Below are 20,341 nucleotides of genomic sequence, written 5' to 3'. Positions count from 1 at the left end.
ATTTTACATTATATATACATGTTTTCCATTTATCTATACTTTTACTATAAACATTTTTATTTTTATTAATTTTTTGTTTGATTTTGGCTGTGCAGGATCTTAGTTCTTCGTGTGTGTGTGCACACGCACGCTCAGTAGACCAGGGGTCAAACCCATGCCCCCTGCAGCTTGGAGTCCTAACCACTGGACCACCAGAGAATTCCCTATAAACATTTTTTAAACGCTTCATGAATTTGCATGTCATCCTTGCACAGGGACCATGTTAATCTTCTCTGTATCGTTCCAGTTTTAGTATGTGTACTGCCGAAGCAAGCACCCTATAAACATTTTTAAACATGCAGAAAAGTGGAAATATTTTTACACTGCATATGTGTATACATTCTACCTAGATTTTGTAATAAACATTTTACTATACTACTTGCTTTTATTATGTATCTATCCTTCTATCAATTCTCCTGTTAATCCACTATTTTGCCTAATTTTTACGTCAGTTCACTTCAGCTATAAATTCTTCAGCATGCATATTGGTAACCAGAGTTCAATATTTTTTTCTGGTTTATTTTCTAAGTAATATTTACAAAAGTGAATGCAAATTGTAAATGTATCTTTTGACACATTTTGACAAATATGTAAGCTTGTGAAACTCAAACTCTTTATTAAAATACAGAATATTTCTATCACCCTAAGAAATTCCTTCATACCTCTTCCCAATAACTCTAAACTCACCTTCCCTCAAAGGCATGACTTTTACACAATTGTTTTCCACAAAAGATTAGCTTTTCCTGTTCTCAAACTCCATATAAAGGGAAATGTATAGTATGTGCTCTCTTGTGACAGATGTGATTCACTTAAACGAATGTGGTGTATATCAGTAGCATTTTTACTTTTTTAATTGAGGTATCATTGACATATAATATTATATTAGTTTCAGGTGTACAACATAATTGTTCACTATTTGCATATACAGTTAAAAGGATCACTACAGTATGTCTAGTTAACACCTGTCCCCATACATAGTTACAAAAATGTTTTTCTTGTAATAAAGACTTTTAAGGTCCTTTATTGAGTGCTTACTGTGTACAAGTACTGTTGTAAACATTTTATATGTATATATATATATATATATATATATATAGTCATTAATCCTTGTAACACAATGAGCTAAATATAAAGATTGGGAAATGGGGCCCCAGAGAAGTCAAACAATGTCCCCCAATGTTACAAGACTAGTAGGTGGCAGAATTTCAACCACATAATCAGCAGTTTTCTGCTACTTTCTTACCTCCTTTTCCTTATAAGGATATTTGTTGCCCAGAGGACTTATATGAGGAGGAGGATGAAATAAAATGGACAACCCAGAAACACATATGGACACTTGCTTTACAACAATATCACTGCAGACAGTAGGTACAGAAAATCTGCAATAAAGGATATCCAGATGGAAACAAATGAAACTTCACGCTCCACCTATTCCCTCGCCACCCCCTCCCCGGCCCTGAGAATTTATCTAGAGGCAAAAGGCAAAACAATAGGACTTCTAGAAGACAAAATAGACAAATATTAATGAACTCAAGGTAGGAAAGACTTCTTCAATAGGATACAAGTTACATTAACCATAAAGAAAAAGATGCTATTGACAGGGAGAAAAGGACAACCAGAATCAAGGGAAAGATCTGGAGCACATATAATTGACTAAGAGCTTATTCCAGAATTTGTAGAGAATGTCTGTACATAAAGAAGAAAGAATCCAATTGAAAAATGTTTGTGAATTCCCTTGCAGGCCAGTGGCTAGGACTCCACGCTTTCACCGCAGGGGGCACGGTTCAATCCCTGGTTGGAGAACTAGGACCCCACATGCTGAGGGGCACAGCCAAAAGAAGAAACATGCTTGAGACCAGAACAGGGACTTCACAAATGGAAGTAGTTAATAAACACATGGAAAGGTTTATTTATCACAGTTGAGGGGAATGCAGTTTAAACCACAGTGAAATTTAAATCCAGTGTATGTAGGTCCACTCTCACGCCACCGCCCAAGAGAAATGCACCCCTATGTTCACCAAAAAGCATACACAAAAATGCCCACAAAATGGCTTGTATGTCCATTTCCATTCATAGAATGGAATATTAACTGTGAAACACTCCTACAATGAAATACTACTATACAATTGCCATTTTTGTAGTAAAAATTTGTCAAATAGTATGCATCAATGATAATGGACAATTTATTTATCATCCCATGGAACAAAATGGATAAGTCTCATTTCACAAACATAATTTAAGTTATAAAGAAGCCAGACCGAAACTTTCATACTGTTTGATTCTAATACTTGTAGAAAAGTTCCAAGCCAACCAAAATGAAATTTTAGTCATCAGGAATGTGCGCTTAAGTGGTAACTGAAGAAAAGAAGCAAAGTCTGACTTCCTGGCGGTTCAGCGTTAGGACTCCGTGCTTTCACAGCAGAGGGCCTGGGTTCCATTCCCGGTCCCACAAGCCATGCAGTGTGGCCAAAAAAAAGGAAAAGTCTGGTGCAGGTCACTTTGGTGGGAAGGAGGGAGTAAGACTGAGGGAACATGAGGAGAGCTCTGAGATGGTGGCAGTCTCCTTCTTGGTCGTGACTGTTTGACTTGTGACAAATCTTTGAGTTACACTAATCCTATGTATTTTTCTTTTCTATGAATGTCTCACAATTAAAGGATTTTTTTAAAACTTCATCAGTGTTAGGCAGGAATTCAGGGAAGAAGATAGGTTCTGGGTTTATTTCACTGAGTTGGAATTCTTTTAAAGCCAGTAAGTTTGAGCCACTTACTAGCTTTGTCACATGAATGTTCCATCAGTAGCAGAGCTCGCCCTTCTATATGTCTTGCTCTGTCTAGGATGCTTAATCAATTGTTCGTTCATTAATTGGCCCCACACACAGAAGGCAGGCAGAGACCCTAGAAAGAGGCAACCACTTTAGATTGGAAGGTGGCAGGTTTAGTAAGCTGGGAAACTCACATATGAGGCTTGTGTTGGGCAGCCGCAAAACAGGTAGATTTGTGCACCTGCCTGCCAGAATTTTAAAAGTTTCTATGGAAGCCTTAACTGGGCTCAGTCACACATATCACCCAGATGGTCTCAACAACACCATACTCTCCCAAGGCTGTGTCCTTGAAACAGCTGGAAGAATGTACATTCCAAGAACAGGGGAGGGAGTGAGGAACCTACAATTGCCTGGGTCTAGCTCCAGGGTCAGCCAGCGGTCACATCCTCTCTGTTACCTCCTCCAACATCAATTATGTGATAAATTTTTTAAATAGAACACACAGACTTTCCTAGTTGGAGTAAACTGAATATAACCACCTCCTGATGCTTACTGACTTGGATTATTTTACAAAATCCAAAGACAATCCCAAAGTTCCTTAAGCACTTCAGAGCTGTTTTTAATAATCTAAGTTGGTCCAGATTACTAACACACCTTTAAATTTTCCCCATGTGTATATGCTTTATCATCATCATTCATTATTATTATTATATTGTTATTTCTAACCAGTTGTGGATTAAGAAAATTGCCCATCTCATTCATTTATCTGTTCAATTAACAGTCATTGAAACTGTGTGTCAAGCAAGAGGAAGTAAGCCTGAATCTGTTTATATGCATCTTGTGCTACCTAGACTTAATAACACTTACTTAGGATAATCAGAAAATGTTTCCTTACTTACTAGGCTAGATTCTAAATATTTGAGGCCATTGCCACTAAACATCTATTTTAAAAGGACATACCATTGTAGGAATAAGCCTAACAAGCTGGCTTCAATGTGGACCAGTACGTATGTGTGTATATGTGTATATGTGTGTATCTGAGCCTCAGATACACAGTCTGGGTGGCAGCCAGGGGTCCTGTGTGGAGACCCTCATTCCCAGCCCAGGGCCTTTGCTCTTGCCATTCTCTGAAGGAAACATTCGCTCGGGCCTTCACAAGGACACGCCTCCATATCATCCAGATCTCAGACCCTCGCTGTGCATTTTCCTGGCTCACCATTGTCACCCTATTTTTATCTCCTTCACAGATTGTTGTATGGCTTTTTTTGTTTTGTATTTTTCAACAACAGACCTCCAAAGAGATGACTTCTTCCTGGGCTGAGGGATTGGGGTTTGAGGCTCCGATTGCGCCATAAATATTTCACTTTCAACTCAAGACTTTTTCTTTTAAACTTTTAATTTTGTATTAGGGTATAGTTAATTTTTTCTATTAGGGTATAGTCCCCACCAGGGCTTCCCTGGTGGCTCAGACGGTAACGTGTCTGTCTGCAATGCTGGAGACCCAGGTTCAATCCCTGGGTCAGGAAGATCCCTTGGAGAAGGAAATGGCAACCCCCTCCAGTGCTCTTGCCTGGAAAATCCCATGGACAGAGGAGCCTGGTAGGCTACAATCCATGGGGTCGCAAAGAGTCGGACACGACTGAGCGACTTTACTTCTACCACTATAGCTAATTAGCAATGTTATGACAGTTTCAGGTGAACAGTGACGGGACTGAGCCATATACACATGTATCCATTCTCCCCTACACCACCCGCCTCATCCAGGTTGCCATATAACATGGAGCATAGTTTCCTGTCCTTGTTGATTATCCATTTAAAATATAGCAGTGTGTACATGACCATCCCAAACTTATCCCTGGCAACCATAATTTTGTTTTCCAATTGACTTTAGCATTTCTTAACCAAGGGGTTTTAGAGTTTAGAACATACAATTTTTTATCACACTATTTTAAATTAATTCTTAATTAAAATAAAAAATTTTAATACTAATTTGAAGTTCAAGAGGAACTCACAGCTCTGAACTTCAGTCTGAATGCCATCCAGGAGGCCCGCATCACCCTTCTACTCTCTGGTGTCTCTGGGTCCAGCAGGCCTGGTTGAAGACACCAAAGAGATGTGAGTGATTCCCAAGCACCACACCCACACAGAAAGATCTCCTAACAGCCCTCTAGGGCATCTCATATTCCTATCATGTGCAATCACACCTCCCCCACAAATGGAAGTTTTAGAACCCAATGTGGAAAAAGAGGGTGTGTGTATTCTCTCAGGAGGCAATGCTGGCAGTGTGACAGCAGGGCTTAACTACGATCTTCTTGGGATCTCCCTGGCAGTCCAGTGGTTAGGACTCAGGCCTCTTGCTGCCAAGGGTCTAGGTTCAATCCCTGGTCAGGACACTAATATCCCACAACCCGCCATCCCCCACCTCCAAATAAAAAGTCTTCTACTTTGCTTCAGCACCTATTCTGCTTCAGCTTCAGCTTCTACTCTCCCCCTCAAAGCATTATGTATTTAGATGTTCCTAAGGGCTGCCAGCTATGGGATCGCACAGAGTTGGACACGACTGAAGTGGCTTAGCAGCAGCAGCAGCAGCAGCAGCAGCAGCAGTAATACTTATGGTGCCAAACAATTGGAAATCACTTAAACGAGTGTATAACAACTTCAAACCTCACAATCTTTCCCACATTGACATTGATTTTATGTGATGCTATAGTAGAGGCTAGACACAATGGTTACTGTTTCATATATACATAACAAAATCCTTACATCCAGACAACCATTGAGCCAATGGGGTACCACTGAGATAGCACAGCATAGATACAGAGAGAAAAAGATTAGAAGGTATATACTAGTCTTAACAGGGACAATCTGAGGATTTATTCTTACATATACATGCGTGTATCTATATACACTTATTTTGAAATCAGAAACAGAAATTCATTTATTTATTTACTGGTGATGTCACACAGCTGCAGGATCTTAGTTCCCTGACCAGGGATTAAACCCAGGTCCTTGGCAGTGAAAGCACCAAGTCCTAACTACTGGACTGCCAGGAAGTTCTCAAGAAATAAAAATTTAATTTTTATCCATTTTCCATCCCTTTATTGCTAAAAGCCCAGGTGGCACAGAGGTAAAGACTCTGCTTGCCAATTCAAGGGATGCAAGAGGCACAGTTTCCATCCCTGGGTCGGGAGGATCCTCTGAAGGAGGCAATGGCAACCCATTCCAGTATTCTTGCCTGGAAAATTTCATGGACAGAGGAACCTGTTGGGCTACAGTCCATGCTGGTTATGGTCCATGAGGTCACTAAAAGTCAGACACGACTGACCAACCATTCCTGAGTTCCCAACCTAGAGGCCGGCAAAATGTGAGCCCTTTGATAGAATTCATACAGGTCTCATGGAGCAGAGAGCTTGGAAAGAAGGGTGGACAGTGGATCTGAAAAGAATAATGATTTATTCTGTCACTGACTGACATGGACAAGTCATCTAATTGAACCTCAGTTTTCTTACTTGTTATATGGGGGCAATGTTTTGATCTGCTTTACCTAACTCATCCCCTTCATGGATCACAGCCTTGGTGTGGGGAAGGGGTTTGCATAACTCAATGAAGCTATGAGCCATACTGTGCAAGACCACCCAAGATGGACAGGACAGGTCATAGTGAAGAGTTCTGGCAAAGCATGGTCCCCTGGAGCAAAGAATGGCAAACAACTCCAGTATTCTTTCCTTGAGAACCCCATAAACAGTATGAAAATGCAAAAAGATACGGAAGATGAATCCCCCAGGTCAGAATGTGTCCAATATGCTACTGGAGAAGACTAGAGAAATAGCTCCAAAGAGAATGAAGAGTCTGGGTCCGAGCAGAAATAACGCTCAGTTGTATCTGGTGGAGAAAGTAAAGTCCTGTAAAGAACAATATTTCCTAGGAACCTGGAATATAGGTCCATGAATCAAGGCAAATTGGAGGTGGTCAAGCAGGAAGAGCCACCTCATTATAAAAGACCTTGATGCTGGGGAAGATTGAGACCAGGAGGAGAAGAGGGCAACAGGAAGGATGAGATGGTTGGATGGCATCACCAGCTCACTCCATGGACATGAGTTTGAGCAAACTCTGGGAGATGGTAAAGGACAGGAAGCCTGATGCACTGCAGTCCCTGGGATCACAAACAGTCAGAAATGACTTAGCGACTGAAAAACAACAATCTCACAGATGATAAAAATTTAGTAAGACAGCACAAGAAAAGGGCTTTGTAACTCTAAAGAGTTACACAAATGTCTGATAGTTGGATTGTTTCAACAATCTATATACACATACACAAATATTGTTGTGTTCAGTAGGGAGAAACAGGGTAGTCCTTCCACATTCCCAATAACCTCTACCAAATGTGCATTTGTGCATTGACAAAGATTGGAATTCCATTTAGAATATTTATATCACTTATTTGTCCTTGGTTTTACCTGAAAAGCTGCTGAAATGCAAAATAAGTTATAACAGAAATTCTAGCTCTTTGGGACACCTACGCTCATGCATGTAACAACCCAACCCAGGATTAGGTGGAGGGGAGGCGTGGCCTGTGTCAGGACACTCCTGTCCTATCTCTTCCTCCTGAAACGCATCCTGCTCTCACCCACCCTGTTACCTGCTTTGCACTGTTTACCAGTCAACAGAGGAAGGCTTTCGGACTTTTGGCTGGATGGCATCACCGACTCGACGTGAGTCTGAGTGAACTCTGGGAGCTGGTGATGGACAGGGAGGCCTGGCGTGCTGCGGTTCATGGGGTCGCAGAGTCGGACACGACTGAGCGACTGAGCTGCACTGAACTGAGTGTCCTCTCCCACTGTCCCTTCTTGAAAGCTTTGCTACTACTGCTGCTAAGTTACTTCTGTCTGACTCTTTGCAACCTTATGGACCAAAGCCCATCAGGCTTCTCCGTCCATGGGCAAGGATACTAGAATGGGCTGCCATTTCCTCCTCCAGAGGATCTTCCTAACCCAGGGATTGAACCCATGTCTCTTTTGTCTCCTGAATTGGCAGGCGGGATCTTTATCACTAGGGCCACCTGGGGAAATCAAGCAGGCTGAGACTCCCCAAATGTCCCTGCTTTCCAGCAAGCCCCTCCCACCCCAATGTTCCTGCCTTTGGAGAAGGAAGACTTTGGAGAAGGCTGGAGTCAGATATCTTATCTTTAAACTCATCAGCCTTAGCTGATAACACAGATAAAGTGCCTGAGCACAGATTGAGGCAGGAATTACTCCCTCAGGGGCAGGCCCCAGGCAAGAGAAGACAGGTGTGTTCTGTGCTAATCTGAACAGGCAACGCCCAGGCCAGGGCTTAGCTCCATATGTTGCAGGACAGACAAGGACGGGATGCTGCCAGATATTTGGACTTTTCTGAAGAAGTCAGTTTTTCATGTAAAATTTACCACTAGGAAAAAAAAAAAAGGCAGACCAAACAAAGCAGGTCTGTACGCATGCTCAGCTGTGTCTGACCCTTTGAGACCCCTGTAGCCCACCAGGCTCCTCTGTCCATGGAACTCTCCAGGCAAGAATACTGGATTGGGTAGCCATTTCCTCTTCCAGGGAATCTTCCTGACCCAGGGATCACACCCGTGTCAACTATGTCTCCCGCTTTGCAGGTGGATTCTTTATCTCTGGAACACTGAGAAAGCCCCAAAGCAGGTCTGTGGACCACCAGTTCAGTGTTCATGCGATGCCAGAATCTATCCTCAGGTGTTCAGACCCTGGCCCTTTCCTCCAGCTGTGTATTAATATATGGCTTGTCCTCTGGGGCCGGGTGCTTCTTCCTGCTGGTCTCCTAACCCACTCAGTGGGGCTGGTGTTCTTTAAAGTGGTAGTGAGAAGCTCTCAAAAGGAGATGATGGCTCTCTTGCCTGGGAGATGGTTGTGCCCTGAGAGATGGGCACCCAGGAGCCAGACACTTTCATTTCTCTTCCTCAGCTCAGTGCCCTGCCTTCTGAGTCACCAGGCCTGAGAAAACCAAGGCTTTCAGACAGACAGGAGAACCAACCCCTGGCCTTGCCCAGTTCATCCCCAGTTCCTCAGCAGTGGGAAGCTGCCAGTGACTGAAACAAGAAAAGAAGGGGATGGCAAATATTCCTGTTTGGGTCTCAGCCGTGAGAACTGGGCCCAGAGCACTTGTCTGCTCAGGCACCCACCCTGGAGGGCAGTGGGCAAGCAGCTTGGTGCTGTCGTGGCCACAGCCCCTGCAATAAAAGGCATAAAGTGGATTGTACCATAAAAGCCTGAGGAAGTGGCTCCAAAAATAACACCTGAACAAAACCACTTAGAACCTTTTGCATCCATTAGGAGCTTCTTCAGGGGCTGTGGCAGCATTGATAATTTTAGACTGTTCAGCCAGGCCCACTCTTCAGTGCAGCCAGAATTCAGGAAATGTCAAAGAGTATGCTGCACAGTTGTGAGACAGCACTAGACTTCAAAGACTCAGGTTTAAATGGGAAAAGTTTAAAGAAATGGAAGACAGACTGACATAACTATAGGCTGTTTTCCACTTTGCTTAAATATGTGTATAAATATGCAGAGAAAAATTCTGGAAAGCAATGGACAGAAAGGTTCACAGTGGCTATATCTGGTAGTGGAAATGTGTGAGGTGTTGTGGTTTTTTTTTTTTTCCTACTTGCATACTGCTACTTCCGTTGTAGCTCAGTCAGTAAAAAACCTTCCTGCAGTTCAGGAGACTTGGGTTCGATTCCTGGGTCGGGAAGATCCCTTGGAGAAAGAAATGGAAACCCACTCCAGTATTCTTGCCTAGAGAATCCCATGGACAGAGGAGCTTGGCAGGCTACAGTCCATGTGGTCACAAGAGTCAGACACGACTTAGCAACTAAACCACCAAAGAGGATTTTAGGAAATCTACAAAGACACAAAATAAATTGATTCAAAAGTAAGTGAGAAACAAGAGGCAAAGAAAAAGATGGGGAAGTAAGATTGAGGCAGGAAAGAGGCAGGTGCTATATGTTAAGTGGAACCAAATGAAATTGCCACTTTTTGCAGATCAAAAATCTTCCCCAATCTCATGTGGCCTAACTTAATATAAAATGCAGATCTATACTCGCTGCAGCTCAGGCAACTTTGGCTCTCAGTTTTCTAGTCACCAACTGGAAGGGAGAAATAACACTAGTTAAAAACCTATGGTCTCCATTAGATTAAAAAAAAAAACAACAACGACTAGATGCTTGAGACTTTCCTTCTACTAAAATATTTTTCAAGACCATATTTTCCTTTCTTAACCAGAAACTCTTAAGGTAAATGCTTTTTAAAGAAATCGGTGCTGGACCTGAGCCGTCCATTCCTGAATTCTCAGATTTGAAGCAGTGTCACTCCATTTCCCAATAAGATTGTATCTACTCAACTCACTCCAAATACTCATTCACTTCTGAGTATTCAAATAAGATGATGTTCAATAAGATGTAGAGTTCATCTAGAGGCCTTGCAGAGAATAGTAATGGCACCATTTATTAAGTGCTTGCTATAGTCAGGTACTGTGCTGGTGTCTGGTGACAAATAAGTCCTGGAGAGTTATAGTCACAGATGTAACAAAGTCATGTCTATGAAACTGATAAATGTAGATGTTTGTCTGCGAAGTGCCTTGCATGATGTCTGACACACAGGAGATCAACCCCAGTAATGACTGTTGGTACTTTTAAGAGATAGGAATGTTCTGTCTGAGTCATAACTAATAGGTCCTAAAAGTTTATAGAACTTTGCATATTTCACAAGTTGTTTAGTAAATTAATGAATGTCAAGTATTATTATAGTGCCTAGTACACAGCAAGGACTCAGGAAAAAGCTATTATTCCATTTATTTCTTGCTGAAGGTCTGTAACAACTAGAAGCAAAGTTAGGCTCTCAAACCTTGGTCTCTCTGGTTCTCAAATCCTTCTTATCACACAGTTTGAACATATAGAAGGTATAATGTATAATGATCAATTTAATAAGAAGGCTTCAGTACCTTGAGCTTTTTTTTTTTACCTTGAATCATTATTATTATTATAAATGGTTCCTTATAAATGGTTCCTCTGCTACCCTCTTTTGTCTCACTGCTACTGAATTTATCATAACCAGTTTCTTCTCCCATCTCTCCTATGGGGATACATCATTCTTACATTTCTTTTCCTCTGGAATCTGAGGTCTCCCCTGACCCTTCCACAGCAGTTAGTCAGGAAGCCTTTATGGAGCACCTACTATGTGTCAGGCTCTAGGTGGAGGCCTGGTCCCTGCATGTATAGTGCTTACAGAAGCAGGTTGTCATCAAGACTAGTTTAACAGAGGCATGTACAATACCAAATATACAGTTTGGCACACAGTAGGACTCCACTGTGATTTTTGTCTTAATTCTATATGGGGAGCCTCTATGTTCCAAACCCCAAATCTAGCTCCTCATGCATTATCTCACATCCTCAGTTGTGTGTTAGTCACTCAGTCATGTCCAACTCTTTGCGACCCCATAGACTATAGTCCACCAGGCTCCTCTGTCCATGGGAATCTCCACGAAAGAATACTGGAGTGGGTTGTCATTCCCTTCTTCAGGGGATCTTCCTGACCCAGGGATCACACCCAGGTCTCTCACAGCGGAGGCAGATTCTTTGTCACTGAGCCACCAGGGAAGCCCATTGAGTGACTGAATTATTAATTATTTACATGCTAGAGATGAGAAATCCAGACCAAGAGGTTCATTACTTTCCCATCTGTTGAGATTCACTCACATCTGCCTGACTCCAGAGCTTATACGTCTGTCCAGGGCCTGGCACACGAGAGGCAAGAGGCACTTAAAGCACAGAACTCAAGGACGGACTCACAGTCAGGTTCAAGTGCAGGCATTTCTATTCCCTTCAAGACCTAAAAGTTTACTAATGTTTGCATCACCTCGCACCTGGTGAGATTCAAATCTCTGTGATTTGAATCACAGAGAAATTAACATGTTCTTTCTCTGCATGTAGACTTCTTCCCTCCCTTTCTCTTCCTCCCCTCCTTTTCCCTTCTGCTTCCTCCATTCTTTCCTTTCTTCCTTTCCTCCTTCTTTCTTCCCTCCATCCCACCACCCTTTCGTCTGACCCAGCTCAGAGTTGACCTCTGTTCTGCTCTAAAACCATAGCAAGCAGGCTGGCCTCTCCATCCCTGGTTTTCCAGAAGCACAAATCTCAGGACAAGTGGTTTCTAAGGAGAAAGGCTGCTCCATGCACTGCTGCTGCTGCTGCTAAGTCGCATCAGTCGTGTCTGACTCTGTGCAACCCCATAGACGGCAGCCCACCAGGCTCCTCTGTCCCTGGGATTCTCCAGGCAAGAACACTGGAGTGGGTTGCCATTTCCTTCTCCAATGCATGAAAGTGAAAAGTGAAAGTGAAGTTGCTCAGTTGTGTCTGACTCTTAGCGACCCCATGGACTGTATCCTACCAGGCTCCTCCACCCATGGGATTTCCCAGGCAAGAGTACTGGAGTGGGGTGCCATTGCCTTCTCTGGCTCCATGCACTGGGCTCACTTAAATCTGAATTACAGGGTGGTGGTGGTCTAACAGCAGAAACAGATGCAACTCCAAAGGCCAAGGATGTTTTATAGTCTTCAAGGCGTTAAAGCAAGAGTCAGCCAGCTGGCAAGAGAGGCCTGAGAACTCACAACAGCTCCTCATCCTCTAAACACTAGATCCTCAAGTGTGGTTCCCAGACCAGCAGCACTGGGGCCTTTTTGGCAATGCAGTTTCTTATCTCCAACCCAGAGTTTCTGATGGGGAAGCCTGGAGATGTGGCCCAGCAGTCACATGGGTGATTCTGGTGTGCACCTAATTTTAAAAACTGATAAGATAGAACCCAAAGTCTGCTCTGGCAGTCTCTCCATGGCTCTGCCTATACATCCACCCTCATCTCTTTTCTTCCCTTGTGTCACCTCCCCCAGGAAGCCTTCCCAAGGAAGAGCCAACACTGTACCTTCTTAATCTTTGTGTCCCTGGCTCCCAGCACAGAATCTGGTTCCCAGTGAATATTTGTTGAATAGTAATAAAATCAAAGCAGAAATGAGAAAGTGGGGTTCAGGGTAGTTTCCACTGAAGTGCAACACCCCCCTGAGCTGGACCTCTGGCCAGTGGCCAGTGCCACAGTCAAGCAAGTCTTCAGTGAAATAGCCCAGTGTAACAGAAGGTCCCAGAGCTCCCTGACCTCCAGTGGTTAGGACTCTGTGCTTCTACTGCAGGGGGCACAGGTTCCACTCCTGGTGAGGAAGCTAAGATCCCACCAGCTGAGTAACCAAAAAAAAAAAAAAAAAGCAGCATCGGCCAATACTCACCTTCAGTTGATTGTTGCTATTTGGCATGAGGACCTGTGTTGCTACGTCTCTCACAGCTCAAAAAATTAAGGCCTTTAGCAAAAATTTCAGAATTTGGGCACTTCCCTGAGGGTCCAGTGGCTAAGACTCTATGCACCCAATGCAGGGGGCCTAGGTTCCATTCCTCGTCAGGGAACTAGATCCCACATGCCGCAACTAAGACCCAGCGCAGCCAAATAAATGAATCAGATTTAAAAAATAAGTTAAAAGAATAAAATTTCAGAATTTTTGAGGTTGGCTCAAAATTTTTAAATCATAAAAACCTTCAAAAACCTATCTTGGGGAGCTGAAGAAAATATATCTCAGGCCAAATGCAGCATACTAGCTGCTGGCTAGCTCACTACCTCTGAATGGCATCACTGTTTAGTTCTTTCTAGAACTAAGTTCTAGATGACAATAGAATATACACGGCATGGAGGCAGGGATTTATCTCTTACTCATTGCTGTGATCCCCAAACCTGGAGGGGCACTTGGCTCAGAGTAGAACTCAACTGACGTTTGTGGAGTGAATGAGTGTCACAGAGAACAGGCCTATGTCATCAGCATCGTGGCCTGCCTCTGTGCCAGTTCTCCCTTTACCAGAATCAGCCTCATCTCAGGAAAGAAGGCTCCTAAGAAACCACCTGATTGCAGGCATCGTGTTCCTGTCCCAACTCTTTAAAACGCCAGTGCCCTGCCATCACTAATGTTGATGTGGTTGCCTCTTTGGCTCTCTCCCATCACAGAATGAAGAAGGTGAAGAGGGCCTCCTTGTCCCTGTGAGGCGTCCATGTTTGCACTGGGCAGGTGTCCAGAGGATTTCATCCTGGGAGCAGCTGCTACGTACCAGGAACAATGAAGCCTCTTTGTCCTTATAGAAACTCAACAAAATGAAAATCCTTTCCCCACCTTGCTAGAAGCTTTGTAACTCCTGAGAAAGGGCAAGAGGTTTGCCATTTTTAACTACTACTGTTAGCTGTTATTTCTTTCTTTCTGATCTGTGGGGGATAGGAGGGGGGGGGGACCCTTGAATGTGACTCAGAAAAAAGCAGTGGGTAGAAACAGTGCAGCAAGCACAACCTAGTCTCACCTTGTTTCAGGAAATGAACCTCTTCTGATTTGGGGTCACTGCACAAGCTACACAGTCTTTGCCCTGAATGGTAAGTTTGACCAAATTTCAATTCTTTCCAGAAACCTCCAAAGTAACCCTTCTGATCTAGGCACTGTGGTACCCACTGGGCTCTCACACAGGGAACCTGTCAAAGCACTTTCCACTCTGCCAGGAATCTAAGGCATCATCCTGTGTATCACTCTGTGGAAACCTTTGCTTGGATAAAATTGCAGTACTGCAATCATCTCAACAATTTACAGGTAACACAGAACACAGAATGTTTAAGCTGGAACAAACCTTAGAAATCATCCGTTCCAGTGATTTTTTTTTCTGTGCAAACAGATAAAACAGATAAAAGCAGAATTGAAGGATCTGATCCCCCAGCCTCCCATGCTTTTTCCACCTCCCAATCTCCCTTCCAGCCTTTATAACCTGGGTGGGGGCTCTGGGGGTGGGGTGGGGATAGGGGTGCAGATTGGGAGGGAGCTCTGTGAAACCCCTGGGATTTCTGAGTTGCGGCCTGCAAAACTGAATCAGTCCTCATATTCAGAAAAAAAAGAAGAAAAATACATTTATTGAAGATTTCTATTATAAAAGGAATCTATGGCAGTTGTGAAAATTGTGACATTTCCAAAACAGAAGGGAAGTTACTGTCAATGAATAGTCACTATGACGAGTTTGGGTGCATTTCACTCTAATTGTTTTGTTTTCTCACACCCAGAGGTTTTTTGTTGGTTTTTAATTTTTGCCTGGGTCTGTGTGCCACCAGTGAAGACACCTTCCTCATGCATCTGGACGGGGAGGCAGGACTGGGCCTGTGTTAGAGCTGCACAGACTTCCATCCATGCCGGGCTGATTCCACAGACCTGGCTCCATTCCGTTTGGAATCACAATCATCCTTTTTTGGTGACCTCACTGTTTACCATGGATGAGCATAAGCTGCAGACTCAGGGCCATTGGGAGAGATTTTGGTGGGAAAGCAGGTACTACACTTAGCCCCGAGTCAGCCCAGAGGTAAAGCCACCACGTGGATGTCCAAGCTTTCAGCCACAAGTCAAGAGAGCGTGCAGGCACACTCTAGTGGCGGACTGCAGACCCCTGGAGGGCTTTATCATTTTTTGGTTTAGAGTTTGAGCAAGGATCTCTTACTCCCCCTGCCTTCTCCTCAGCTAACAATACCATCTCCAATCTTTATTAGAGCCTCTCCCCTCCTCCCTCTGCCCTGCTCAGGGACAACTCTCCGAGTCATCCTCCTCATTGACCTCATATCTCCCTCTACTGTCCCATTTCTCTTTCTCACCTTTTAGTAAATCCCTTCAGTCATCCAGACCCTGTCTTTAATTCTTTCCTCCATCCCAGTCTCTCTGGAACCCATTCTAACCAGGTTTTGGCCCCCCATAAGCCACCAAAAGAACTTTATCAAGGTCCCCATTGCTTTCCATGTTGCTGATCTCATTTTCAGTGCGTAGTCACCTTACTCAGTCTTGTGATAGCATTTTTGAGGCACACGATCTCTCTCTCTGATTCAAATACTTTCACTGCTCAGCTTCTTAATGTTCCCCCTACATCACTCCTTCTCATGAGTTGCTTGCTGGAATTCTTTCCTAAACTTTACACCTCAAAGTGCCCCAGGGATCAGTCCTCAGTTCTCTTTCACTCAGCCCTTAAATGACCTTCAAACTTTTAACCATGACTCTCAGACAGTAAAGAATCTATCTGCAATGGGGGAGACCCAGATTCAATCCATGTGTTGGGACGATCCCCCGGAGAAGCGAATGGCTACCCACTCCAATGTTCTTGCCTGGAGACTCCCATGGATAGAGGAGCCTGGTAGGGCACAGTCCATCAGGTTGCAAAGAGTCAGACGTGACTGAGCGACTAACACTTAGACTTTCACTTTCACAGTAAGAAATACATTTTACATCCTGACCCAGTTTGTGCGTGTACACAAACACAACTGAAATAAAATATTTCAGAAAACAATGACCACATACTATGTATAACACACTCTGAAATTTGTATTTTATTCACTTTTTTAAAATGCTGGTCAAGATTACCACTGGGGCATAGGTCATTAAATGCCTTTAAATGCCCTCTCTCTGCTGACAACTCCCAAATATTTATTTCCAGCCTGGAACTCTCTGAGTTTCAGACATGAATTTCCAACTGCTTCTCAACAGTTCCTGTCATAGGCATATCCCACCAGCCTTTCAAACTTGCCATGACCTAAATTCCACTCCTGACTCCCCCAGCCTTCCTGATCTTAGTAATGAGTTACTCAGTTGTTCACATTAAAAACTTGAGAGCATAACATTAGAAAGACATAATACCTATCCTTACCAAATTATTTTTAAAAATTGAAGAGGAAGGAAAGCTTACAAACTCATTCTATGAGGCCAGCATTACCCTGACAGCAAAATCAGACAAAGACGCAACAAAAAAAAAAAAAAAGAAAAGAAAAATAAAATGGAATGCCAATATTCTGGATAAAAAAAAATAGATGGGACAACAAATCCTCAATAAAATATTACCAAACTGAATTCAATAATACTTTAAAAGGAGTATACACCATGATCACATGGACCTTATGCCAAGAGTGTAAGACGATTGAATATTCATAAATCAACATGATTCATCACAGTAACAAAATGAAAGATAAAAATCATATGACCATCTCAATAGATGCAGAAAAAACTTTGACAAACTTCAACATCCACTGACAATAAAAACTCGCAACAAAATGATTGCAGAGGAAACACACCTCAGCATACTAAAGGCCATTTACGACAAACCCACAGCTAATATCACACTCAATGGTAAAAAGTTGGGAGCTTTTCCTCTAAGAACAGGAATAAGACAAAGATGCCCATCTCACCACTTTCATGCAACATAGCACTGTCCTAGCTATAGCAATTGTAGGAGAAAAATAAGTAAAAGACATTCAAATTGGAAGGGAGGAAGTAAAACTATCACTATTGGTAGATGATACTATACATAGAAAACTCTAAAGGCTCTACCAAAAAACTCAGTAAAATTGCAGGATACAAAATTAATATATACAGCTTGCTGCACACCTGAAACTAACCCAATATTGTTCATCAATTATATACCAATATAGAATAAAAATAAAATAAAAATTAATATACAGAAATATGTTACATTTCTATACACAGATAATAAACCATCAGAAAGAGAAATGAAACAACACCATTTATAATTGCATCAAAAAAAAAAAAAGAATAAAATACCTAGGAATAAATTTAACCAAGGTGGTAAAAGATCTGTACTCTGAAAACTGTAAGACAACAATAAAAGAAATTGAAGACAACAAAAGTTAATGGAAAGATATTCCATATGCATGTGAAAGTGCTTACATTACCCCCAAACTGTCTAGAGACTCAAAGCAATCCCTATAAAAAATACCCATGACATTTTCTAGAAAATTAGATCAAATAATTCTAAAATAGAACTGTAAAAGACCCTAAATAGTCAAAGCAATCTTGAAAAAGAATAATAAAGCTGGAACCATTACATTTCCTGATTTCAAATTATACTCCAGAGCTATAGTAATCAAAATAGTGTAGTACTGGCACAAAATGGACACACAGATGAATGGAGCAGAATGGAGAGCTCAGAAATTAACCTACACTTATATGGTCACTCTATATGGGCTCTCTATAGATTCATCCAGGGGTTCCATTCATCTAGGGGTTTACTTTTGTGCAGAATCTGCCTGCAATGCAGGAGACCCAGCTTTGCTCCCTGGATCGGGAAGGTCCCCTGGAGAAGGGAATGGAAACCCACTCCAGTATTCTTGCCTGGAGAATTCCATGGACAGAGGAGACAGCTGGGCTACAGTCCTTGGGGGTCGCAAAGAGTCAGACTTAGCAACTAACACTTTCACCCATGGTCAATCTATGACAAAGGAGACAAGAATATACAATGAGGAAAAAGTTTCTTTAATAAATGATGCCTGGAAAACTAGACAGCCACACACAAAGAATGAAATTAGACCACCTTCTTATACCATACACAAAAACAAATTCAAATGGACTAAAGACTTAAATACAAGACCTGAAACATAATGCCTTTAGAAGACAACATAGTGAAGTGAAGTCGCTCAGTCGTGTCCGACTCTTTGCAATCCCTCCATGGGATTTGATTCCAAATGCGAATTTGCCCCTCCTACTTCCCTGGTGGCTCAGACGGTAAAAGTGTCTGTCTACAATGCAGGAGACCTGGGTTTGAGCCCTGGGTTGGGAAGATCCCCTGGACAAGGAAATAGCAATCCACTCCAGTACTGTTGCCTGGAAGATTCCATGGACAGAGGAGCCTGGTACGCTACAGTCTATGGGTCGCAAAGAGTTGGACACGACTGAGCGACTTCACTTCACCATCTCTTCCACCAGAGATGTTCAGAGGACTCAAACAAACCTTGTGCGCACCAGGACCCCACAGAGACTGAGACAGAACTGTGTTTGAGCATCTCCTGTGGAGGTATTCCCTGGGCTTCCCTGGGGGATCAGAGGTTAAAGCGTCTGCCTGCAATGCGGGAGACCCGGGTTTGATCCCTGGGTTGGGAAGATCCCCTGGAGAAGGGAATGGCAACCCACTCCAGTGTTCTTGCCTGGGAAATCCCATGGATGCAGGAGCCTGGTCTGGTGGCCTACAGCCCAGAGGGTCGCAAAGAGTCGGACACGACTGAGTGACTTCACTTTCACTTGTGGAGGTACAGGTCAGCAGTGGACTGCTGCAGGGACAGGGGCTCCGGGTGCGGCAGACTTGGGCATGGCATACGCCCTCTTGGAGGAGGTGCCATTTACCCCGCCATAGAGCTGCCAGAACTTACACAGGACTGGGAAATAGACTCTCGCAGGGCACAAACAGAACCTTGTGTGCACCAAGACCCAGGAGAAAGCAGCAGTGACCCCACAAGAGACTGACCCAGACATGCCTGGGCATGTCCAGGAGTCTCCAGTGGAGACACAGGTCAGTGGTAGCCTGCTGCAGGGCTGGGGGCATTCTTGTAGCAGTGCATGCATGGGACCTTTTGAAGGAGGTTCCCATTATCTTCATTAACTCTACCATAGTTTGAAGTGAAGTGAAGTCACTCAGTCGTGTCTGACTCTTTGCAACCCTATGGACTGTAGCCCACCAGGCTCCTCTGTCCACAGAGTTCTTCAGGCAAGACTACTGGAGTGGGTTGCCATTTCTTCCTCCAGGGGATATTCCCAGAATTTCTTTGAGCTGCTTTTTGGGGGGGGCGGTGGGGTGGGGGAGGTGGCGGCAAGAGTACTGGAGTGGGTTGCCATTCCCTTCTTGAGGAGATCTTTCCCACCCAGGAATTGAAGCTGGGTTTGGCCACAGGTAAATAGCAGGGAGGGAACACAGTTCCACCCATCAACGGAAAATTGGATTGAAGATTTACTGAGTAAAGCCCCGCCCATCAGAACAAGACCCAGTTTCCCCCTCAGTCAGTCTTGCCCATCAGGAAACTGCCAGAAGTCTCTCATCTTTCTCCATCAGAGGGCAGACAGACTGAAAACCACAATCATAGAAAACTAACCAATCTGATCACATGGACCACAGCCTTGTCTAGCTCAATGAAACTATGAGCCATGCCATGTAGGGCCACCCAAGATGGATGGGTCATGGTGGAGAGTACTGACAAAATGTGATCCATTAGAGAAGGGAATGGCAAACCACTGCAGTATTCCTGCCTTGAGAATCCCATGAACAGTATGAAAAGGCAAACATAGGACACTGAAAGATGAACTCCCCAGGTCAGTAGGCACCCCATATGCTACTGGAGACTACTGGAGAAATAACTCCAGAAAGAATGAGGAGATGGAACTAAACCAAAAACAACACCCAGTTGTGGATGTGACTGGTGATAGAAGCAAAGTCTGATGCTGTAATGAATAATATTGCATAGGAACCTGGAATGTTAGGTAGGTCCATGAATCAAGGCAAACTGGAAGTGGTCAAACAGGAAATGGCAAGAGTGAATGTTGGCGTTTTAGGAATCAGTGAACTAAAATGCACTGGAATGGGTGAATTTAACTCAGATGACCATTATATCTATTACTGTGGGCAA

The 20,341-nt window shown here is 43.4% G+C and overlaps 1 non-coding gene across 1 annotated transcript; it reads right to left on the bottom strand.

The window, feature by feature from the left end:
* Positions 1 to 209: 209 nt before the first annotated feature.
* On the bottom strand, positions 210 to 316 carry LOC138082501 (U6 spliceosomal RNA). The gene has a single exon (XR_011145128.1). It is a non-coding gene; the product is annotated as a U6 spliceosomal RNA (small nuclear RNA).
* Between the last annotated feature and the right edge of the window lie 20,025 nt (positions 317 to 20,341).

This window comes from Capricornis sumatraensis, chromosome 7, assembly GCF_032405125.1.
Source record: "Capricornis sumatraensis isolate serow.1 chromosome 7, serow.2, whole genome shotgun sequence".
Lineage (NCBI taxonomy): Eukaryota > Metazoa > Chordata > Mammalia > Artiodactyla > Bovidae > Capricornis > Capricornis sumatraensis.
This window is presented reverse-complemented; position numbering and strand designations above follow the sequence as displayed.